The 26,571-nt window shown below is 37.3% G+C and overlaps 1 protein-coding gene across 1 annotated transcript in view; it reads right to left on the bottom strand.

Moving 5' to 3' along the window:
* The window catches only part of CNTNAP2 (contactin associated protein 2), a 1,422,049-nt gene that overhangs the window by 849,174 nt on the left and 546,304 nt on the right, over nt 1-26,571 (bottom strand). The window lies entirely within an intron of this gene.

Genomic DNA, 26,571 nt, shown 5'->3' with positions numbered 1-26,571 from the left:
TAAAAAGCATACTGGAATTAGAAAGTCACTCTTTGGCAACCATCATAATGGTAATTAAGTCACACAAGAAATATCTGAAAGTCAGATGAATGGGTGAAGGTTAGATGAGGAACAAAGTCTCTAAGCGTGTCCCTAAGACAATATTAATTTCAAAGAGGAAAGTAGTCAGTTTACATCAGAGAACCAGGAAGACATCTTTGTAATCATGAGATCCAAGTTATCACCACCAGTCATGGGACTGATGGACATGATGAGCCCCTGAGAAGATGCAGTGAGAAGCCCACAGCATTGTGTGCCGGCCTTCCTGCCCACAGTGCACACAGTAGGTCCAGCTATAAGGAAACATCAGACGAACCCAAACAGAGGAGCTATCCAGGAATGCTGAGGGTGAGGAAGTCAAGAAACGCAGAGGGTCTGATTCTGGCTGGCAGAGACAGTGAAAGGCAGTAAAGCAGAGGCTGATGTGTGAGCCCAGATGGGGTCTTTCTTGCTATAAAGGACGTCAGTGGATGATTGACAACTGAACGAGGTGTCTGGGTGAACGTTATACGGGTGGCTTTTGTCCTCTTCTTGGGATTTTTTTTCAAGCTTTAAATTGTCTAAAAAAAAATTAAGTTTTAAAAGCTTATCTTCCATCTAACGTGAGATGGTGATTCATGCTAAAACCTCTGCCATTCAAGAACCTTATTTTAGATAAAATTGTCTCCCAGTAAAATGAAATGATCATGTCTCCATTTCCCCACATCCTACTTATTCTTTATACCACTTTAATCTGCATTCAATGCCCAGGGATCTGCATTCAATGCCCAAGGGCAGCCACTAAAACTGTTCTTTCTAATTTCAGTGATGATTTTTCAGGTAACTAAAGGACATCTTTTACTCTTTAGCTAGACCTCTCGGTGGTGTCTGAACTAGACCCTCATATATTTATATTCCATGTTATCAAACCAGGAAGACTTCTGTGATCTTAAAAGATGGAATATCCTGACTCCTGCTTCCCACTCCAACTTCTGTGCACGTCTCTCTCATTAGACCCTCATTAGTCCGTCTCATTAAACCTACAAAGTTCCTAAGTCCTACAAATATCAGGACACAGGAAACCACTGGGAACCTCTCCCAACATGTACAAATTAAAAGAGTATTAATTCAGCCATTAAATAAGCATCAGAAAATTCTACAAAAGTTTAATATTTCTCCTCAATATATAGTTTACATTTTAAGTAAATTTACCACCTTTAGGAATTGCGGATTCCTACTTTGTGTCATCACATTGCTAGTTTCCTAATCAAAGGCTCAAGATGTGTAACCTCCCTCATGATGGCTCAGCCTCCTCATTCTTGTGTCTGTGCCTCAGGGAAACCGAGCCCTTTCTGCCTTGAATTTTCTTCTTCCTTGCTTTTTTCATGGCTGACTTATTCTCATGACTCGGCTCAGCTCCCATGTTGCCTTTTGAGAAGGACCTTCCAAGGCCAATCTATTTTAATAATTTTCTCACTCTAGTTCTTTAGCTTTGTTCTCATCATACATGTGGTCAAAATTTATATTTATCTGGGTTGGTTTGTTTATTTACTTTTGTGTGTGTGTGTGTGTGTGTGTTTCTCCTCTTTCACTACATTAGTTTCATGATATACCAATTTCTTCATGCAATTTCTGCCACTTCCAGAACACAATTAATCCCAGAGCTTTTTCAAACTCTGATCTCTCTCCTGATATCCAGACATTAGTGTTAATCTGTAGACTGAACATTTTACCATAGAAGCCCCTGGCCACTTCAAAACCCACCCATGACACTCTCCTGTCCCTTTCATCCTACACCTTAAAGCCCGGATGCTCTTCCTGTGTCTCCTCTGTGGGCAGAGTCAAAAGCACTCACCTAGTCACTCAGTCAGAAATCTAAGACTCCCTCTAGCAGTGACTCTGTGTGAGGTCCCCGTTTCCAGTGTTGCAGCAAGTTCTGCCATGTCTTCCCGGGAAGTGTCTTTCATCTATTGACATATTCTAGATAAAGGCTGGGAACTTCTTCAGTGTCTCTTTTACAAGACAGTCTCTACTTTAGGTCTCCCCTCTGCCAGCCTATTCTCATTTCCAGCCGAGAGAGAATACCGGGACCCAAAATGATCACATTGTTTTCTTGCTCATAGTCCTTCATCGTCTGTTTGCTTCTCCAACAGCAGGAGTCTGGGTCTCCTGGCGTTTACATTCCAGTAACAGTAGAAATGACTGTAACTGCTTATACAATCTCTCAGATGGCAATAAGCGACGTGAAGAAAAATGGATCGGGTAAAGGGGGAAGAGCACCAAGGGGGAGTGTTATCTAATCCATGGTTAGCCAAGACCTCTTGGATGAGGTGACCGCAGCACTGCCCCCAAGGACCTGAATGCAAGGTTAAAACCCATTCACTTATCATTCACCTGACAAATGCAGAGAGTTCCAGAAGGTCTGGAGACTGATATAGATGATGTTGGCAAGGGTATCTTCAGTCTATGAAACAATAATTTTTGTTTCCACACTTTACAACAGACACCTTGTATCTTGAACATCTCGCGTGTAGGCCCATGGATTCTAAGGTTAGTAGGCTAGTCAACGTTATGACATATGAGTTTCTCAACAAGAAGTTTTCTTTTTAAATAAATTCATAGAGAAATAGGTCATGGTGTGGGCTGCAGAATAGTAGAACTGGCTGGAATCCCAGGTCGGCTTCATATCAGTTGTGTACTTATGGGTCCTTGACAAGGTCACCAATTTGATGCTTTTCTTTTTTAATTTATTTTTTATTTAATTAATTATTTTTTGTTTGTTTTTTATTTATTTCTGAGAGAGAGAGACAGCGTGAGCAGGGGAGGGTCAGAGAGAGACGGAGACACTGAATCTGAAGCAGGCTCCAGGCTCTGAGCTGTCAGCACAGAGCCTGATGCGGGACTCAAACTCAGGAACGATGAGATCATGACCTGAGCCTAAGTTGGATGTTTAACCGACAGAGCCACCCAGCCACCCCTTTTAATTTATTTTTTAATAAAAATGTATGCATTTAACATGTAAAATGTGATGTTTTCATACACAAATACATAGTGAAATGGTTACTACGGTAAAGCCGGTTCACGTATCCACTTCTCACATAGTTACCATCTTGTGTATGTGGTGAGAGCACTGAAGTCTATTCTTTGAGCAAATTTCCAGTACAGGATACAATATGATTAACTATGGTCTTTATGTTATACTGTTAGATTTCTACACTCACTGCTCCTATATCGGAACTTTGTATCATTTGATCAACACCCTCACATTTCCCGTTTCCTTGCCCCCCTCCTCCCTTAACTTCTTAATTTCAATTTCTTCATTTGAAAACAAGATTAATAGTTCCCCATTTCTGAAAAAAAGGAAGAATTCCCTGTTTCTGTAATTTTTATGAACATTAAATTAAATACTACACAAAAAAGCACCCAGCACATTTACTGGTAGGAGGTAATAATAGGAATCCTATTATTATTATAGGAGCCTGTTTAATTGCACAGCTTTGATAAAAGACCATGGTTAATCTCTCACATTTAAAAAAAATTGATATTTGAGAGATTTGTTTTTTACTCTGGAAGAGATCAGGAATTAGTTTCTTATCGCTCTCACAAAGATTCCCATTTTGAAAGCCTACATATTTTTTAATACTTTGAAGGGGAAACATTCTGCCTTTTTAGATTTATTATTAATATTTTTACATGTGAAAAGAAAAATATAAACATAAACTAGAGTCACAGTTATCTGCATTAAGATGCTATGGATAATCTAAAGTTCTTGGAAATCTAACACAATTTCTATTGACTTTGGAATGCTTCTAAATGAGTATATTTGATATTCTAGAAGTTAACTTCAAATCAATACAAAGACAGACTGTGAGGCTCTATTACTGTAGGCGTCACTTGGAAAGTGGGTAGGAAAGAAATGCTTTATATGTAGGACTGGCTCTTGGTTTCATAACTGAAGAACACTTTTCTGCCCCACCCCCCTTTTTTGGGGGGGGGGGGGGCGCTTTGATGCTTCGAAGGATGCTTGGCCCAAACTGGGAGCCCTTGAACCATCCTTCCACTTCCTCTTCTTTGTTGTTATGAGTTTTGTTATTGTTGTTGTTGACATTACTACCCTTGACGTGCGCTTTTGAGACATTTCAATGGTTTGTGCTCAGTATGAAGATGACGCTTTCCTTCTGTTGTAACAACGTCTCCATGTTCACCAACAAAGTATAAAGCCAGAGTGTGAAGCAAAAATACTTTGAAAATGCTTCAAATTTCACTACCCCTATATTGCCTAATAATATTTTTCTCAGTAAGGTTAACATTTTCTATTCTGAGCTTTAAAACAAACAAACAAAACAAAACAAAACCAAAAAACCCTGACTCATTGCATATGAGGACATTTGTAAAAGTTTTACTCTATCTCTATTTTTATTATAACATAAATTCTCTACTATGACATTATTTAACAGTATTTGACACTTAATAATATTATAGAATATTATATTACAGAGTATTTAGGAAAGAGATTGAAATGCTAATCTCTAGAGAATTCTATTTCCTAAGATATGGCAATGTGAGAAGGCTTACATTTTTCCAGTTCAAAACTAGAAATGTTAGACAAAATGTTATGCACATGCTTTAAATTATATATCTAAGTATCTGATAAAGTAGGAGAAACTTTCAGGGGTCAAAGAAAAAGAAAAAAGGCAAAATCCCAGGTGCCAGATGATGCTGGGCTATTAGTATTCAGAAGGTATTTGCTCATCTTTGTAATGAAGAGGTCTGGGTTTTAAAGGCCAAGCAGAATTAAGAATCAAGTACTGGACCCGTTGTAAAAATAGGAACCTCCCTCCCTCAACCCAACGTCACCACCACATAAAGCCTAAAAATGCTAAAATCTCAGTAGAAGCAGCTACTGGAGAAAAATCCACTAGTCAGCAAAGAAAGATGACAAGCAAATTTATCTTTCTTTTCCTATCCTATAGAAAGAAGAAGAAAAACAAACAAAAACCTTCCTGAGAATAGATAAACCACAGGCTTGCTCAACAAAATTATGGCTTTGAAATTTACACTAACAATAGGGTATAAGCCCCAAGCCAAGAAATTAAAATAGAAAAAAAGTATGAGCACTGAGTGTTATGTGGAAACTAATTTGACAATAAACTATTAAAAAATAAAAAAATAAAAAAATAAAATAAAATAGAAAAAAAGTTTCCAAGCTGCTGTCTTTTGAAGGGAGTGTAGCTTTTCTCTGGTTTGACCCAGGAATTACAGGATTCTCAAAGACAAAAACCTGAGATATTTAAACTCACAATCCAAAGATATAAAACATAAGAAGACAAGCATAATGAACAACATTAAGCAGAAACATCACAGAGAAAAATCTGGTCCCCATGAATTTCAGATTTGGGGACTGGGAATATGGTAAAACATTAAAAATAAAGAAAAAAGGTGGAATCAAATATGTAAGAAAGGAATGAGTTAATATTAAAAGGAACCAGTCAGGGGACACCTCAGGTGGCTCCGTCAGTTAAGTATCCGACTCCTGGTTTCAGGTCAGGTTGTGACCTCACAGTTTCTGAGTTTGATCCTCACATCCGGCTCTGCACTGTCAGTGCTTGGGATTCTCTCCTTCTCCTCTGTCTACTCCTCCCCTGCTTGCATATGCTCTCTCTCTCTCTCAAAATAATTTTTTTAAAAAAGTAACCAGTCAGATTTGACAAATAAGAAAAGAGATCTCCCAGGAATGAAAAAATATTATTGAAATTAAAAACTCATTTTGCATTAAGCACATGAGACAAAGTTATAGAATGTATGTGTATATTGCAAGGTAGATTTGGATACCCAGAATGTAGTCCAGGAATGAAAAGTGATTAAAATACTAAATATAAATTTTACAATGTGGAGGATGGAAATGAGGTCTAACATGTATTTGGTTAAAATTTCAGGAGAGGAGAGAATGACAAAGGAAGTCCAAGGTATAGTACCTGAGAATTTTCCAGAACTGATTCAAAATTCAGATTCAAGGAAGACAGTAATTCCCCCAAAATTTCTTTTAAAAAGCAATCTACTAATAGACACAGAATAATGTAAAATTATATCACTGAGGAGCATACCAGTAGTAAGGTAGACAACAGCTGAGTCCTGAAGCAGAAAGGAAGCTTCTTAATAAGGGAAAATGGAAGGTAGAATGCAGAATGTGTTCAAGGTGCCAAAAGAAAATTAAATTCCAATCCATAATTGTAGATCAAGCTACATTATTCGAGAAGAGAAAATGATATTTAGACATCCTTAGACAACGAAAAAAACTAAAGCAAGTTCCCATGGACACACCTTCCATTAAAAATCATCTACAAATGAAAGGATATGTGTCAAAGAGAAAGGAACTAAGTCCAGAAAGAAAAGAAATACGGGAAGGCGTGATAAGAGGGGAAACAAATGGCAAACATGGGAAAATCTAAAAATACATCGACCACATAAAAGTAAAATTAGAAAAGTGATAATACTGAAGTTAAAGAAGAGGTAGAACTAAAATGGAGGACCCAAAGCAGTAGGGGGCGATCAGCTACATTATGCCAAGTGTTATGGACTGAACCATGTCTCTCAGAATTCTTACGTGAAAGCCTCAGCTCCAGTGTGACTATATTTAGAGATAAGGTGTTTACGGTGGTAATGAAGTTTAAATGAGGTCATAGGGTGGGCCCTGATCCCCTTAGGCCTGGTGTCCTTGTAAGAAGAGGAAGAGACCCAGAGATCAATCTCTCCCCCATGTACCCCAAAGAAAGGTCATGTGAGGATGCGGCCATAAGGCAGCCATCCCGCAAGCCAGGCAGAGAGGCTCACCAGAAACCAACCCAGGAGCACCTTGACCTTGGATGTCCCATCTCCAGAACCGTGAAAGAATCAACTTCTGTTGCCTCAGCCACTCGCCCTGTGCTATTCTGCTCTGGCAGCCCCACCAGACAATACACCAAATTTCATAGTTCCAAAGAAAGATCAAGATGTTAAGTTACTTTTGACTTTTATAAATACTCATGAAAAATTATAAAGATAATCCCTAAGACAGAAAATAGGGAATACATACATTTTACATTGGATGGCAGAGGGAGCATATATGTTTTACAAGATATTTAATCAAGCAAAAAGAAGAATAAAAGGCACATAGAAAAAACAGAAGTAAAAAAAAATAAGATGGTAGAAATATATTCAAGCACAATAATCATTAAAAACGATTTTTACAACACTGAACATCACACTGCAAAGACATGTACCAGTGGATTTTTTAAAAAAAATCAACAATATACTATTTCTGAGAAGCATGCCTGAGCCACAGGAACTAAGACATGTTGAAAGGAGAAGAATTATGAAAGATAAGCAAGGCAAATACAAAGTTTTAAAACCCTGGCAGCTATGGTGATGTGAATATACTACCTTAGTGATGTGAAACAGTCCAAAAATATTGACATAATTTATGATATCAACACTGGTATTAATACCTAGAGAGGTACAGACTCCAGGTCATGGGTGTCGGAGCTGGATCTTGCTCACTTCAGTTTCACTAAATTACTTAAATTACTTAGAGTGGTGCCTCACCACCACTCATCTCTAAAATAGAGAAAACAATAGTATCTATCTCATAGTACTGTTTTGAGAATGAAGTGAATACACATAAATTATTAATCAAAAAGTCTGACACACAGAAGTAATGCTCATGATTCTTGAGGAAGATGATGTGGTTAAAATATATTTTAAGATAAAATAGAAAACAAACGACGAAAAAAGCATCATTGGGGATGAGAAAGGTTAGTATATAACAACAAATGTAAAATTCACTAAAGAGTCGTAAATGTTCTAAATATGTCTGCACCTAATACCACAGTTTTCAAACACACAACATAAATTTTCAAGAAATGGAAGCACCACTTCCTCAGGAAAACCTTGCTGATGACTGCCCCTTTCCCCCAAATTGTAGCTCCATCCCCTAAGTGCCTCAGGAGCGTAACTTATACCGTGGTCTCCTATCTCACTAAGTGTAGTTCTTCTTTTCTCACTTCTCCCCCACTAAGTGCCATAAAGTCCCTGCACACTCGAGTTACCGTCTGTATTCTCAGTACCGAGTTACAAACAAGATACAGAGTAAGCAACTGCTTGCTTGACAATTAGTAAATAAATATCTTTGACAGAAGAAATTTAACAGACACCATTTCTCATATTTCTCAAAGCAAATGACACCTCCACACCATGTGTGGGAAAATCCCACCCGTGATCACATTTCTTCCCTCTCTCGCATATATCTTCACGCCCAGCATTACAGAGATTGTTGTGCGTATGTGTGTGTGTGTGTGTACAGTTCTGTGGCAGACAAGAGAAGCTATGTCAATTTATCATAAATATTTATGAGTTGCAAACATTTAAAGACTCCTGCTGCATAGGGCTTGGTAAATTGACCATGGTTCTACCTCTTCTGCCTCTCAAAACTCACCAAATAACAAGATCGATAACAAAGCAGAGACTTTGAAACGTCAGAGAAATTGGAGTGCAGGATGGGTGAGAAATTTCAAGAGACTTTGAAAATGAAGTAGATGAGGAGTGTGAACAGAGTTTGTAGAAGAGGGAAAAAGCGCCTAAGGGCACGTGCGGAGAGAAATATCTGTGAGAAGTGAGCCGGGCTATATGGCTGTACCCCAGGGAGGCTCAAAATCCAGAAGGACAGTGGGTCATGAAAGAGGGTACTCCCCTACAAGATGGCCAGAATGATGTTCGGAGAAGCTGCAATGAGGAATCTCTGTTGAGTCGGGTCACTGCGGGGAGAACGTGTATGTGTGAAAGCTAGAAGGGTCATCAGGGACACTGCAGATTGCACCCTGGAATCAGTAGTTCCCCTCCCAGGCATCCCGGGCACAGCCAGAGCCTAACAGACCCTCCTCTGGAGGAAGTAAACTGTCTCCCAGAAAGTCTCTAGGGTGCAGTGTAAGGGCCATTTCATTGTCCCCAGTGATTTGATAAAGCCGTCAGTCTACAAGCTTCCTCTCTCCAAGGTGCTTCACTGTCTTAGATGTATGGAAATATTAGTAAGGTAGATTACACAACCACATGTGGATAAAGGATTTAGAGGCCACGCTTCACATCGTTTCAAAGAATTAAAGGGGCGCCTGGGTGGCTTAGTCAGTAGAACGTCCGATTTTGGCTCAGGTCATGATCTCCCAGTTCATGAGTTCAAGTCCCACGTAGGGCTCTGTGCTGACAGCTCAGAGCCTGGAGTTGCTTCAGATTCTATGTCTCCCTCTCTCTCTGCATCCCCCCTCAAAAATAAATAACCATTAAAATTTTTTTACAAAATCAAAAGCAATACTGATTTCAAACAAATGCCCTGGTGAGCAAGATTTGAAGATGTGCATTAAACTGTGTTTGAAGGAAAATGTAAGTATCCATAGAGACCTATAAATAAGTTACTTTGTAGTGGTTAACAGTAGAATAACCATGTTACGAAAAGAAAAGTAGACATTTAGCCATTTAATTGAAATCCTAACGGGCCACGTTCCCTCATGAGAAGGCTATAACATCAGCAGTTTTTCACATTCTAGTCAGTTTTTGGCAAACAGGGATAAAGCCTGTTCTTGTTTGAGTGAGGGGAGAAAATGTGAATTGTAGTCTGAAGGGCTACAGTTTCCAAGCTAAATGCAGGCCTATTGGAATATTTGAAATTCATCTGTGTGAAATGAGTTTTATTGTCAGTATGGCTTTCCATTATTTAGACTAAATTCCTACCACCTGCTAGAAAGACACATAAAACAAATGGATTTGCAGGCTCTGTTTGTTTTCTTCTGATGAATGTATCTGTCCCAAGTCTTTCTTTTGGAAGCATAAGAAAAATATTGGCAGTTTACATTTGAAAAAATGTTTATTCTATCTCCAATGCATATCTTCTTCTGTATATAAAAAAAGTGCCAAAGAAAATACAATTCTTTACCAAGCCAAAACAAATTCAAAATAAACCTGGGCTTGAGTAGAATACAGTGAAATGCTCCCACTCTGACTCTCAGTGATTAACAAGCCTTGGTATCCATGATCTTCATGTAAAGACCAGGATAGTCAAGGGAAGTTTCTGGACACTACTTCAGGCAGTAGCTACTGCCTATGCCCAGAAACAGCTCCAGGAAATGGAACATTTGTCAAATCCAGAAATATCCTTCAGAAAGTAATAATTACTCTCAAATAATATTTCAATGCTCTAATAATTAAATATTAAAATAATAAGACATACCCTCTTTCCTGTGGGCTTACTCAGTCAAAATAATAGACCAGTAAAAGACATTTCTCCTATACTTGTAGTAAATAATATGAAATTATGAATTTAAAAATTTCAGGGTTATAGTTATTTCTGTACCTACCTCAAATTTGTAGTGAAAACAGTAGGTTTTCAAAATTAATCAGACAATGACTTTTCCTGGTTAAAAATAATCTAGGGGTGCCTGGGTGCCTCAGTTGGTTAGCGCCCCACTTCAGCTCAGGTCATGATATCACGGTTCGTGGGTTCGAGCCCCGTGTCGGGCTCTGTGCTGACTGCCAGCTCAGAGCCTGGAGCCTGTTTTGGATTCTGTGTCTCCCTCTCTCTCTGACCCTCCCCTGCTCACGCTGTCTCTCTCTCTCTCAGAAATAAATAAAACAATAAAAAAATTTAAAAAAATAGTAAAACAGACATATTTGGACAATACATAAATCACAGGAAACATCAGCAATTTTGAGACTGGCCATGTTGAATGCTGTGAAATTGGCATCCTGGTTAAAAACACCAATATGGGTTAAGAACAATGAGGACATCCTTCATCTTATGGAGGCATCTCTGATCAGTTACATTAGAATATTGTGATGAAATATATTAACAGATAAAAGGAAGAATGTAAACCATTTGGGGGCTTGTCAGCAAAAGAAGTGTGGGAGTAGAGGAGCCACAGAGGAAGTGAGGATGTGGCTCATTGAAGAATGTCCATAGAGCGGGAGCTCTGCCAAGGAGGTGGATGGAATGAGTCCTAGCTCATGTTCCCAAGCGTTCTGATCCCCTTTGCACTGTGCTGATGCATGCAGCAGGCTCTGTAACTTGAAGCCATTAAAAAAAAATCAGGGGCGCCTGGGTGGCTTAGTCGGTTAAGCGTCCGACTTTCGCTTAGGTCATGATCTCGCGGTTCGTGGGTTCGGGCCCCGCGTCGGGCTCTGTGCTGACTGCCAGCTCAGAGCCTGGAGCCTGTTTCAGAGTCTGTATCTCCCTCTCTCTCTGACCCTCCCCTGCTCACGCTGTCTCTCTCTCTCTCTCCTAGAAATAAATAAAAAAATATAAAAAAAAACCTTCAAAAAAATAAAAAAAAAATCATAAAGTGGCTAAACCTTCCTTCCCATTAAAATTTCAGGGAGGATAACGTCTCTTAGTATCAATTCTATCATTCAAAGCAAAGTTAGAGATGAAGAGTATACGTCATAATGTATGAAAGACAGAGTTAAGTACGGAGTGTGACCAAGCTGCTTCCTAAATTACAGAAGATTCATCTATTCCTCCGGACTTCTGATAAGACGGGAGAACACTTCCAGGACACAGTTCAGGAATGAACAACTGAGGGCAACCATTTAAACACAGGGGAACTCTGATAGGAGCCCAACAGAAGCAAGTGGAAGTGTTTCCAAATGAAAAGACCAGATAGGACATGAAATATGGCCAGGATGGCCAGTGTCTGTTCTTAAGTGGTCTCTTAAGGCAACATCCCTCATCTTAAAGTTGCACTTATCTCAGGTTATGATAAAGTGTTTTCACACTAACAGGCTCAGAAGATTCACTTTGTCAGCGTCCCAAAGCCGGATTTATCATCCAAGGGTAAGAGCACATCAGCTAAGTTTAGAGGAACGTTTGTTTGTTAATGTATTAAAATGAGAACTGTAGCTGTACAGTGGACTGACAGCCCGAGTAGCTTTCTCCCTCAAGACAGGGGAGATATTTCAGTGTTTCAGCTCACTGATGGCTGTGTTATGGGGAGGGCTTATGATGGAGAGCTGCAGCCTGCCTCTCAAAGCCACTGTAGCTATAGCACCTGCCATCCACTGAGAGCTCTGTTACATGGGAGGGATTCATAGACGGTGTTTGCATAACTTTGTTCATTTCTGAATATACAATACAATGTCATCGATTTCCCTCATATAGTGAAATACACACATGCATGCATTAATATACATGAATATAATAAGGTTTTTTGGTTTTTTTAAAGTTTATTTCCTTTTATTTTGAGAGAGAGAGAGAGAAAGCATGAGTGAGGGGAGGATGGGCAGAGAGAGAGAGGGAGAGAGAGAATCCTGAATAGGCTCTGTGCCACTAGTGTAGAGCCCAGTGTGGGGCCCAGATCCATGAACCATGAGATCATGACCTGAGCTGAAGTCAGATGCTTAACCGACTGAGCCACCCAGGCTCCCCTATATAGTAGGTCTTATTAAAAAATATAATATGCAGACTCTCATGCACACACACCCACAGAATATGCACATATAAGTGAGCAAGACTCGAGAGACCGACAGTACAAACTAGCTCCCTGTGTTCCTTATCATATCAAATGAGCCACACTGGGGTAATAATATGATCAAAATAACTAATTGAGCCATGCCATGATCAAATATTTTGCACAGTGTTCCTTTAATGTAATATTTAAGAATATATCATTGATTTGCAAAAAGAATCTCCATTTAAGATTTATATCTGAAAATACCTATGAAAATATCATTATTCTCTAATTTTACCAAGCATATTCTTTAAACCCGTGAGTCTGGGAGAACTTTGTGATCTGTACCCTTGAGAAGCCTACAAGAGACCAAACTCAGTCAAGAGGAAAGGCATATGAAAGTGGAAAAGTATGTCATCAGGCAAAAATGTCAATTTTCATGAATTTCAAAGCATAAAAATTAAAGGTCTCCTTTCACAGAGTCAAAGCAAAGGCTAAGAGTTTAAATAAATGCAATGATACTTTTTTATTATTCACTAGGCTGTGTATCACATATAAGACTGAAGAAAAGTCAATAGCAGTATATAACATAACCTACTCAGAAAGGTAGGCTACAGTTTTTTGGGAAATTAAATAGGTCCTCTATTCAGAATATCATCCTTATGTCTGTGATAGTTAAATTCTACCACAAAAGAGATATATAAAAGTAGATCACCCTATTAATTGAAAATCCACAGTATCAATAAACAGATATTCAAAATCCAGATTAAAACGATTTACTAATCATGTAATTTTAGATATGAGTCTTTATATCAAAACCTGCATTTAAACAATGGGTAGGTCTGGATTGATTAAACCTTTGAGATGTGAGTTCACAGTGCTAAGGTTTCAAATGTCCTGGGATATTTAACTACCCTCATTTATCATCAGTTGTAATGCATATACTATAGTTATTTCACTTTGAGAGTTGGCTAGTTAAGATCAAAACCAATATATATATATAATTTATAATTACATGTATAATTTATATATATTTAATATACAGATGTATATTAACCAACATTTATTAAGCAATTTTCCCAAAGTCTTTATTAAAGTCACAACTGGTAATAGATGAAAAAGATCAAGTAGTTTGGGATGAGAGCTAATGAGTTGGGTTGTGAATATGGTCACTTGGAAGGAGCTGTGGGGGGTTTCAGAGAAGATGCTCAGTTGGAAGTTAGAAATAAAGACACAAAAAGAAGAAAAATAAGGAATAAACTACATCAGTCATGGCAAGTATTTTTTTTTCAAATTAAGAAACATGGTTATAAAGTTAAGTCTCCCATGCTTTTATTTTTTATAGGTTCCCAACTCATCCAAATGATTGTGTATAACCTGATGACAATGACATTCCTTCTCTTGTGCTGCTACTTCTGTGCCTTGCCCAAGTTTTGCATTTTAATGTATTGACTTACATTTCAATAACCATCTCTAAGGTGAGTGTCTGAGAGTAGGTACCATGACCAACTCATCTTGGTACCCCACAGAGCAGGTGTTTATTAACAGTTTTTGACTAAATTGCATGAGCTGAGAGATATGTCAGCTCTGTTTCAGTCGGGTGTTGGCAGCAATATCAGAAAAACATGACACACCCACAGCCTAAAAAGACCTTAGAAAGGCATGATTGGGAAGAGCTATTGTGAGAATCACATCTGGAAAAAGTGTGCACTGGACACACCCATGCTTTTATGTTAACAAGGACTCCAGCACTAGGGAGGTTGAGTGATTTGCCCAAGGTGTACAGCCAATTAGAGCTGTTCATTATCTCAACGGGTCTCTTCCAGTTTTAAGGATGTGGGGTAGAGGTGGCAGGCAGGAGAGAAGAGGTACAGGTGTTTGGTCATCTTTTCCATGGGGTTTGCAGAATGTGACTTCACTTATTGAAGTGTCTCAAAATATCAGACACGCCTACATTCAAAAAAATTTTTTTAATGTTTTATTTATTTCTGAGAGAGAAGGAGAGACAGCATGAGCAGGGGAGGGTCAGAGAGAGAGGAAGACACAGAATCCGAAGTAGGCTCCAGGCTCCAAGCTAACCGTCAGCACAGAGGCTGATGCGGGATTCGAACCCATGAACTGTGAGATCATGACCTAAGCCAAAGTCTGACGCTTAACTGACTGAGCCACCCAGGCGCCCCATAGACATGCCTACATTCAAAATAAGTACAAAAGCACTTATTCTAATGGCTAAGTAAAGGTTTCCAGTTTGGCTATTTGCATTAAAGATGGAGAAAAGAAAACTTGACATTCCTCATAATATCCTTCTAGATATCTTGTTTGCTGTTGATGCAAAAAATGTTTTCAACCTCCCATACTGAAAGTAAGCTAGCTTTCCAGAATACAGGCTGGACATGTCGGATACTCACTTGTCCAAGCTTCTATGTAGCCAGACTGTGATGCATATGACAGAGTCATGACTAACAGGATTCAAAATAAAATCTTTTAGGGGATTGTGGTAGCATATTTCTCACTAACAGGTTCTCTCTCTCTCTCTCTCTCTCTCTCTCTGTGTGTGTGTGTGTGTGTGTGTTGTGTGTGTGTGTGTGTGTGTGTATGTATGTATGTCTCAGAGAAAGACTAAGAGACNCTCTCTGTGTGTGTGTGTGTGTGTGTGTGTATGTATGTCTCAGAGAAAGACTAAGAGACAGATAGAGAGAGACACTCCTTCCTGCCTGGTGTACAGTTTTGTTAAAACAACCATGCAAAAAAACAGCTGACTACAAAGTCCAGTCCATTAAGGATGGCAGGGTGAAAAATAAAGTGCCTAGCACCAGTGGGTCTGGAACCCCTTCCCTCTAGCTTCCCAATGGATAACATAATAGTGAGTTTAAAATTAATTATTGTTTAAGCTAGTGCTTGTCAAGCATTGTTACCTGAAGCCAAAAACATTGTAACTGACACAATTATCCATCTTAAGAACAGCCAAAATGAGGGTAGGTGTATTCCTTCATCCACTCAACTCAGTTTTTCTTTTCTCTTAGGTGGATGACTTAGGTGAGAGCACAGGAGAATCTTGCTTTTGACTTCTGAGTTCTGCTTATTTAATACAATCATTTCCTTTAGTAATGTGCTGGATCCAACTGTGACTACCCTTACAGCAACTGTAAGGGTCTTTTTTACAGAATCAATTAGAACTTCTATTTCTAGGCATTCCCAATCTCATGGCCATCTGGTCATGCAACCTTTCCCGCATCTCTACCCTGCTGGGACACTAGAGAGTAGCCAAAGGCAAAGGAAACAACAGCAGCCAAATGCTCATTTTCATTCAACTATCTGTTTTTCTGCCAATACAGAGGTACAGCATAGAACTGGGAACTCTCTGCAGTTCTAGGTGACCATATTTTCCTAAATATGCTTCTCTTCAGTAAAATGAAAGGCATTTTGTTTTTTAAATAAATTGAAGGAGGAGGTTGGTCTTTAAGAAATACTAATTGAAACAGTGAGTCAAAGAGGGTTTGCCATGATTTAATAAACAACAGTCATAAATGTTAATACATTATCTTGTTTAATCCTACAATGATAAACTTGACACTCAAATTTCTGAGATCTGAACAGATATAAATAATTCTGTGCTCAACGATTAGAGAATATCATCTTCTCCAAAAAACATGGAAACCTTATAAAAACTGGCTACATCATAAGCTTTAATGTAAGTCTCTCAACAAATTTCCATGAGTTAGTATCTGACTATAATGCAGCTATATAGAAATCACTAAAAATCATCTGTGTTTGTGTGTTTATGTGCCTGCTCATGTATTTAAAATGTTTTTAAATCACTTTTAATAAGCACATGGACTAATAAAAATCACAATGTATGGTAAAAGAATGTTGAATGTTACTAAACAATAATGAAAATACATATAACAGAACTTGTGGGATGCAACTAAAAAGCCTAACTGAGCCACCCAGGTATCCTGAAAGTGATAGCTTTAAATTCTAGATTAAGTAAATAGGGGTTCAGTTGGTTGAGTGTCTGACTCTTGGTTCCTGGGATAGAGCCTCACATCAGGCTCCATGCTGAGCATTGAGATTCTTTCTCCACTTTCCCTCTACCCTTCTTCCCCATTTGTGCTCTCTCTTTCTAAAATAATAATAAAAAAAGAAAAAAATATTAGTTGAGCATTCACCTTAATAAGTAACAAAAAGAAATAAAAAGTAACTACAATGAATTTTAAAAAGGAATAGATTCCTATGATTAAAAAAAAAAAAGGTGCAAAGGTTTAGTGAGTCCAAGAACTTGCTCTCTGAAAGATAACTACTGTACACAAATCCCTTTTGAGAATGATAAAGACAAAAAAGAAGGAAGCTCAAGTCAGGGCAAGATTTTAGATTCATCCAACACTGAGAAGACAATGAGAATGCTATGAACAACTTTATGTCAAAATTCTGAACAATTAATGGAGTGGACAAAACTATAGATTGTGATACCAACTATACAGAGAACATAATGCCTAAAGAGCACTATAACTATTGCACTGACTGAATTAGTAACTAAATAATTAACCCTTCTCACAAAAAGACCTCGCATGATAGTATAGATGAATTTTATCCATCTTGCAAATTCATTCTAATCTTAGAACAATAGTGAACAGGGGAGGAAGAAAGAAATACAGTTCCCTCTCAACTCACTTTGTGGATATTGTAAATTTGACACTAAAATTTGTGACAGGGAGTTTATGAGAAAGAAAAATGAAAGATCAATCTTATATAAGAATCCAAACCAAATATTAAGAAGATACACTTAAGAGAAAGAAAAGTACTATAGAATGTTCATTTATATTAATGTCATATAGGTTATTCAGATCAATTATGTACCTGATTAAAAAAATTAAGATTATGTGAAAATGCACATTTAAAAATATATACATATATGTGTATTTCTCTCTCTCCATACATCCCCCCATATATATGTGTGTGTATATGTATATATATATATACACACATATGTATACATATATGTGTGTGTGTATAAATATACACATATATATACATATATATATATATATACAAGGCAGAAAACAATGTACTGAGCTTTGAAGTCAAACAGAAGTGGGGTGCCTGGGTGGCTCAGTCAGTTAAGCATCTGACTTCAGCTCAGGTCATGATCTCGTGGTTCAGGGGTTCAAGCCCCGCTTCGGGCTGTGTGCTGACAGCTCAGAGCCTGGAGCCTGCTTCAGATTCTGTGTCTCCCTCTNAATTTTAAAAAGGAATAGATTCCTATGATAAAAAAAAAAGGTGCAAAGGTTTAGTGAGTCCAAGAACTTGCTCTCTGAAAGATAACTACTGTACACAAACCCCTTTTGAGAATGATAAAGACAAAAAAGAAGGAAGCTCAAGTCAGGGCAAGATTTTAGATTCATCCAACACTGAGAAGACAATGAGAATGCTATGAACAACTTTATGTCAAAATTCTGAACAATTAATGGAGTGGACAAAACTATAGATTGTGATACCAACTATACAGAGAACATAATGCCTAAAGAGCACTATAACTATTGCACTGACTGAATTAGTAACTAAATAATTAACCCTTCTCACAAAAAGTCCCCGTATGATAGTATAGATGAATTTTATCCATCTTGCAAATTCATTCTAATCTTAGAACAATAGTGAACAGGGGAGGAAGAAAGAAATACAGTTCCCTCTCAACTCACTTTGTGGATATTGTAAATTTGACACTAAAATTTGTGACAGGGAGTTTATGAGAAAGAAAAATGAAAGATCAATCTTATATAAGAATCCAAACCAAATATTAAGAAGATACACTTAAGAGAAAGAAAAGTACTATAGAATGTTCATTTATATTAATGTCATGTAGGTTATTCAGATCAATTATGTACCTGATTAAAAAAACTAAGATTATGTGAAAATGCACATTTAAAAATATATGTGTATTTCTCTCTCTCCATACATCCCCCCATATATATATGTGTGTGTATATGTATATATATATATATATANTGTGCTGACAGCTCAGAGCCTGGAGCCTGCTTCAGATTCTGTGTCTCCCTCTCTCTCTGCCCCTCCCCTGTCTCTCTGTCTCTCAAAAATAAATAAATGTTAAATAAAAAAAAAATGTCAAACAGAAGTGAGGGCATTTGCTAATCCCAGCAAATCTGGACTTCATTTTGGCAAACTATGAAAACGTGAGAGAGAAGACAAGAACTCAAGCTTAACAGATTGGAGACCCTCTGTACATTAAGCTAGAATTCTTTAAAAGACAGACGTCTGGGGCAAAAGGGAATTAAAATTTAGCCCTCATTCCCTATACTTAGGGCACTTTGGGGAAGAATACCTTGGTTGAGAGTAAAGGAAAGAAAAACAAAATAGTAAATATCCTTTATTAAGAAGTCTGCATCATATGCTAGCATGTGGATTTAGGTCTGGGGGCATCAAGACATGAACTTGCCTAAAGATGATTAACATAATGATTGTGACTTCATGTGCCCAGGAGAATTCTTGGTGAAGGAAAGGAGCTTTACCACAGACTGGAAGACTTCACACGAATAATTTATTTGAGGATAATGAGACCTGCAGAGTAAAAAATAGTCAAATATTCAAGGAAAGAGAATAAGAGCTGGCAGAAATAAACTAGTAAATGATTCAGATGTTGGGAGTAACAGCTACAGAGCATATTTTCAGAAAAACAAAAATCAAGAGGCCTTAAGTACAGGAAATTCTAAAGGACTGTATTTACTTTTGAAATGCTAGAAGAGACAGAGTGCAAAGATATTGGCAAAATGTTGATGAATATACTCAAATATTAAAGTATAAAACAGTAAAAAAATGAGATCAGAACGGGAAGTGCTGATGAGGACAGGGAACGACAGGAACTCTCATTCATTGTTGGTGGGAATGAAAATGCTATGTCCACTTGAGAAGAGAGTCTGGTATCTTACAAAAGTAAAGAAGCTCTTACCATATGCGATATAGCAACCACACTCTTTGCTAATTATCGAAATGAGTTAAAAACTTATTATGTCCACATACAAATCTGCACATAATCTTTCTTTTTTTAAATTTTTTTTAATGTTTTGTTGATTTCTGAGAGAGAGAGAGACAGCATGAGAAGGGGAGAGTCAGAGAGAGAGGGAGACATAGAATCTGAAACAGGCACCAGGCTCTGGGCTAGCTGCCAGCAGAGAGCCCTACGCAGGGCTCGAACCCATGAACAGTGAGATCATAACCTGAGCCGAAGTCAGCTGCCCAACTGACTGAGCCACCCAGGCGCCCCTGCACATAATCTAACAGTTTTATCCATAATTGCCCAAACTTGCAAGCAACCACGATATTCTTCACTAGGTGAATGGATAAATAAACTGTGGTCCATCCAGACGATGGAATCTTATGTAATGTTAATAAAAAATGAGTTATCAAGACAGGAAATGACAGGAGAGGAACTTAAATATATATTAATAAGTGGAAGATGACAATCTGGAAAGGCTACATACTGTATGATTCCAATTACATTACATGGAAAAGGTAAAATTATGAAGACAATAAAGAGATCAGTGGTTGCCAGGGGTGAGGGGAGGAAGGAAGAGAAAAGGCAGAGGATTATAGGACAGTAAAAATACTTGGTTTTCTATAACAACAGAAATATGCATTACACATCTGTCCAAACCCATAGACAAAGAATGAACCCTACAGTTAACTGTAGACTTTGGGTGATTATGATCTGTCAACGCAGGATCATAAGATAAAATAAATGTATGACTCTGGTAGTAGATGTTGATGGGGCAGGAGGGAGGCTACGCATGTGTAGTGACAGGAGGTATATGGGAAATCTCTTTAACCCCTAAATTACATTGTGAACCTAAAATTTCTCTAAAAAATGTCTTAATAAAGACAATTCTTAAAAATAACAGTAAAAAATCATCATAATAATATCTTGTGGGGCTAAAATATAGAATAAACATTTATTACCACTCCATCATGTAAATCTGGAACGTGTTTTGAAATCCTTGAGACATCTGAGGAGTGGGTAAAGATACTGATTAACTTTATAATTTAACAAATTGATATAGCTGTTTAAATTTCCAGGGTAACCACTAAAATAACAGAAATAGAAGTTATAAATTTCAAACAAATGGGAAAATGAAAATTAGAAAGTATTCATCTACTCATTAAGTAATATATTTATCTCACATATATATTGTGTGACAGTAGCTACACACAATAGTAGACTATATCTATACTCTTCCATTCATATACATTTCAGAATTGGGAAAGACTAAATAATATTCTGCTACTAGGTTTTTTTTTTTTAATGGGAAGAATTATCCCAAATTCAGAATAGCATTTGTGTTCAGGGTCAAGATGCAATAGGGGAAGGGCAAGAGGACCCTTCGGACTGGGTCAAGGTCACAAAGGTGTCCTTTCATTTTTGAAAATACGCATTCCTTTTGTTCCTAATGATATATCTCAACAAAACACACTTTAAGATGTTAACTCATTTTTAATCTGGAGACAAATACATTTAACTAGTAGAACTTTAAGAAGTGAACTAGTCACATAAAGTCTTTTCTTTCATCAGCACCTATGAATGACCATGATAAATAATGAGCACTCTTCGAAATTTCGTGTTTTTTTTAAATGGAAAAGCAAAATAGAGTGAGGCAAGGAATAATTAATTATAATTCTTCACACAATATAGAAAGAAACTGAGGCCCTCTTAACATTAGCAAAAGGTGAACATATGAAGTGTCACAGCACTTTGGTAGTTTACATGTAATTATTTATATGTAATTCTATATGAGTAAATATATAATTATATATAAATATATATATTTTCTGCAACTGTTCAATATGCACACGGAAATAACCAAACTGGCAAAATTTGTAAATATTACATGACACTCATTTCCAATTACACTTGTTATTGAAGTGTTTGCAGTCTTAATCCACATTCTCTTCCATAGCATATACAATAGCTTATGTAAGCAAACAGAGGACAACATAAGCTTTCAATCTAACTATCTGACAATAGACAATATCTATCTGATGTGTTAACCAAAAGGGGAGGCAAAACTACTAAAATCCTATTTGTTGTGCATCGTTGTTTCCTACAAGTATGTCTCTTTTTCAGTGAAATTCTACAAATTATTACATAAATAGAACAAAGTTGGGACAAAACTAGCATACTTCAGCAGATGGCAGGAATGAGCAAGGTCTGTATAACGGAAAAAAAACTTATTTACAGATTCATGTGTTTTCAATGTCAGAAAAAGCAAATCCAAGGTGAAACCAACTCTCTGAAAACTGTACAAGCCAGAGGCAGTTTTCAGAAACTTGGCATTGGAAAATTGAGCCTAAACAGATGAAGAATTACTGACACATTTACTTCTTTGTATATTTCCTTGAAACTCTATGGGTCCTATAAAATAAAATGTGGATATTAATAGAAAATAGAAAACCAATGGACAGGCCATTGGACTGGAAATGAGTCTAAAACAAAGTTCATATACAATCTATGCTTTAACAAATGATCCCTCAAAGTCAGTAGAGGTGAAGTCATGAAGTCAATATAGATTCATGAATTTGAAGTGCAAACAGAACAACAAAAACACCTTTGGAGAAGAATGTGATACAAGAAAAATCAAAGTGCAACCATAAAAAAAAATGCAAATGATCAGTAAATTGTGTAACTTTCTATTTTGTTGTTGTGGAAATAAAAATGGTCACATTCAAAAGTGAATATACTACTAAAATAACTATTGATTACACCAGGGGTAAAGAGCATTCAGTGTTTCCTGAGGCAATGTGGCAGATTTAACTTATAGCTGCAAACAGTTCAATACTTTTCCTATGGAGAGCTGTGGTCTTCCACCTGTGGAAGCTGGCTGGCCTTAGGATGGTTATGGCATTGTTATGACCAACAGAAAATGGTAGAAGTCACTTGCTCACTGGGCCCTGCACTGCCCCTGAGGCTGCCTGGCTGGAAAGGTCCCATGTGGGGTTCCTGGCCTGAAGTACCAACTGAACCCATCCTTCACCTAGCCCAGCCCAGGTCCCAGGTGAAGAAGCTGGCAGGTGATTTCAGTTCTCAACATGTGAGTTACTTCTCAGCTATATGAGTCAGGCCAGTAGAGACTCAGACATGACAGAGCAGGGACAACCCTGCCGAATTCCTGACTCACAGAATCTGTGATCACCTCCAAAAAAAAAAAAAAAAGTGATTCCCTTTCCCAGTAAGTTCTGTGACTGTTCATTACTGGGGTGATAATGTAACTAGAACAAGAAACAATTACTAAAAGATGAAATTAATTTATGATAATTTACTATTAATGAAAAGATAAAACATACTTATTATGTAATGCAATATGATTTAAGAGTTAAATTATACAGGGTATAGACTGCATTCCTAGAAATCCCTGGGTAAACCAGAACAAAATAGGCAGATTAAATAACGGAGCACAAAAAACAGGGTAGAATAACCTAACGTTAAATTATTAGTGCTCATATAGCAAGGCCCTTTAAAATTATTGATGTCAGAAAATTATGGACTGTTAACTTCAGGTACTTTTAATAATACATGAAAAATATCAGGAGCTCAAAAAAATCCTGCATCCTAAATTTAAAAAAAATTTACTTTCCAAATTGATTCTCACTAGTGTTGCTCTAGTCCTTAGGATTTCAAGGTCTTTGCTTGATCTTTCTTTGGCTCCCGGATTTAGTTCTACTTCTTTAATTTACGATTTCTTTTTAAAACTACAAGTTCCAGCACTTTGACTTTTCACAACTTCAGCCTTTATCTGTGCGAGCTCTCTCACCCTTTCTTGTTTGGCATAATAAAACCTTTGATCCTTGATTTGGGCTCCCTGACTCTCAGTTGGAAAGCCGTCCTCATGATAAATTCAACCTCTCAGTAATGCCCAAGAAAACCACATATCTTCTCTGACCTCTGCTGCTTCTACCTACACTTTTTTTCCCCTCCATAGAATTCTGTTAACTCAGCCCTAATTCTATCCATTTTGGGGGGATCAGCTGAGAATCCACTGAAGTTTCCAGTTATTACAGACAAATGATAAAGATTCACAAACATACAGTGATCATGGAGACAGCACAGCTATAGTGTGATATTTACTTTGTTTCTTCTCACAATAAAAGAACCATCCCTGATGAGGGAATCTGGTCAATTGAAAATATGCAGAAAATAGAAAAGGCTCCATGACTACCTTATATTTAGAGGTTTTAGGGAACAGAAGTAGACCTGAGGGAAGAAAATAGCCTAATGATCTCAATTACAGATGCTTGAAGAATACTGAAAAACATCTCACATTTTAAAATATAAGAACTGTCATGGCCAACATGCTGTTGGAGAAGGAATTAAAAGTTACATTCAAATATGTAAGTCAGAGAAGAAATCTGCCAAGGAAAAAATCATAAAGTAAGATCACAACATTCTACTTTAGAAGATGAATGACAGTGAGAGCATTGGAATCTAATAAAAATAATTTAATTACTAATTAAGTGCCAAGATATAGACTAGATATCATTGCTGAACCATAAGAATGAGGGCATGAATGAGGATTGAACCTAAGAAGTTATAGATAAGAGTTTATGAAGATGCTACATGGATATATGAACATGCAACAATAATCTCAATATTCTATAATATATCTTCAGTATATAGTTGTTCCCATGTGCCAAGTAACCATCTAAGGTCTCAGGATATGGAAATCAACAAAATAGGTCTATATTCCTGAACTTTAAGAGTTTGTGTTTGAGTGCAGGAGAAAGACAATAAGCAAACAAATAAAGAGCATATTATATTAGGAAAGATAAGAGTTTTGTATAAAAATAATTAAATAGGCAGAGAGAGATAGGAAGTAGAAGAGTGGGTAGAATGAATTGTTTCCACTTTAAACAGGATAGTCAGGGAGGGCCTCATCAAGAAGGTGATATTCGGGAAAAGACATGAAGAAGAAACAGCCATCTGGACAAGCAAAGAACATTCTAGGTGCAGGAAACAAGGGCAAAGACCCGGGGCAACATTGTTCTTAGCATGGTGAAAGAAAAGTATGGCTGAATTATATATAACAAGGGGAAACAAGCCTCCTGCTTTGTCAGAGCATAAAGTCAATGTCCTACATTGACTGACATTGAAATTCACCATCCACCCTTTACAGAAATTAAAACAGATGCTATAATTTACACACAAACAAAAACTATGGATTTTTCAAACACCGGTCAAACACTGTTGCATTAAGTTGACTGCAATCGAAGCTCCACAGGAGGAAATGAAGGGTGATATGATTACTAGTGATAATAGTAAAAAACAAAACAACAAAATGTAACAGAACAAAAAATCTCAATACATCTGTTGGATGGAAAAAGATTTACCTATGGGTGAGAGGAAAATAGGTACCGTCAAAAACAGGTTTGTTTTAAAAAGAGCAGTTGATTTTCAAGTATGTTCAAAGTTTTCACAAAGATGCATTTTTATGGCGATAAGACCTATTTACTAGAAAACTAGCAAAAAAGCACTTACTTGAAAACCAAGATTTTATTTTGGGGAAAATTCTACTTTTTGAGTGATATTTACCTTTGGTGACTTCATTTCCTAATTTTTAAACAGTAATGTCTTAAAGTTGTTAGCGTCTAATTTATTATATCAATCACTCTGGAGCATTTCGTAGAAAGAAAACACTCAAGTGCTAAGTGTTCTTTTTGTTATTGTGTATTGTTTGGATTAGATGTAGACACAACTGCAGCTGTAAATCTGCTTTATGTTTTTCATTCTCAACCACATTTACACAGCAGGCAACTGGTTAAGTATCTCTCAGGGGTCTTTAAAATGAAAGTAGAAGTTTTATTAATTCATTTCCACTCTTCTGACTGAAAACAAAATCCTGAAATTCAGTAAGTACATAACAGTCTGAAATTCTGAAAGGAGATTACAACAAAACAGTGTCAAATGAATGGTCAGTATCGTGAGGAAAGTTGATCAGAAATGTGATAGGCGAGACCATAAAGCAAGATCTGTGCCCAGGAAAGTAAAGAGTAAAGTTTTATTGACCCATTTAGTCAAAAGGTGCTAATTAAGGAACAGAAGGTTAAAAATAAAACTCCATCATTGAGAATAACTAAGCTGGAAGGAGAAAAGACAAATAAGTGATTAAACATTATTCATCTCAGTCACTACTCATTGCTGCTGGTTTTAGGATCAAAGGGCTCCCTTCACCCGAGGTACCTGCTGAGGCTTCAAGAGAGAGAGAAGAACCATCCAAGAGTGAGAGCAAGAGAGCGAGAGAAAGAACCACCAGCGAGTGAGGGAGATACTTTCTGACCATTTGCTCTACTATGAAAAAGACAACTCCTGCCTTAGGGACAGGGCTCTGGCCCGAGAGCTGGGCTCAGTTGTTTCAGGACCCAATCCAGATTCAGGAATGCAGATGTCAAGAAGAGGGTAGTGACGTTTATGACTAAGAGCAAGGTGTCTGTGGTCAAACCATTAGGTCACTTACCAGCTCTGCAAGGCAGCCTGGTAATAATGAGGGGGACACACATTAGGAGTAAAAAAACTCACAGGACTTTCATGAGGACTTAGGGACCTAAGCCATGGAAATAACATAAAAGAATATTAGCTGTTGTAGTTCCTGAAAACAGCAGATTCTGACAACTATGTTATAATCAGAAAAGTGGAGGTCAGAAAAGACAATGATAGAATATCAAATGGTGTTAGATGAGCTCCCAGTACAAAAGACAGCTCTGAAGATGTGACTGCTACCTGGTCGTCACTCAGTCTTGGCCTGGGCCCATTTTGCAGTAAAACTTTATGACTCAGCCTTAACTAAGGCGGGGGAGAGTTTCACTATGAATAAAGAAGATAAAAAAGGTTTCTTCCATTTCATTAAAATGCCAATTCAAATTAGGAAATTATACTCCCCTTCATGAAAGTGTTCATCAGTTGCTCACATACACATTATAGCGATGTGTTAGAATAATGTGCAAAGTGTTTCTTCCTTAAATGATTACCTCTTGTAACTGTACTACAAATGTATATGGCATTTGATTAGATCACCAAGATGTTTATTATTTCATA

The sequence above is a fragment of the Crocuta crocuta genome, unplaced genomic scaffold (genome assembly GCF_008692635.1).
Source record: "Crocuta crocuta isolate KB4526 unplaced genomic scaffold, BGI_CrCroc_1.0 scaffold128, whole genome shotgun sequence".
Classification (NCBI taxonomy): Eukaryota; Metazoa; Chordata; class Mammalia; order Carnivora; family Hyaenidae; genus Crocuta; species Crocuta crocuta.
The sequence above is the reverse complement of the archived record's forward strand: the minus strand, read 5'-3'. Positions and strand labels throughout refer to the sequence as shown.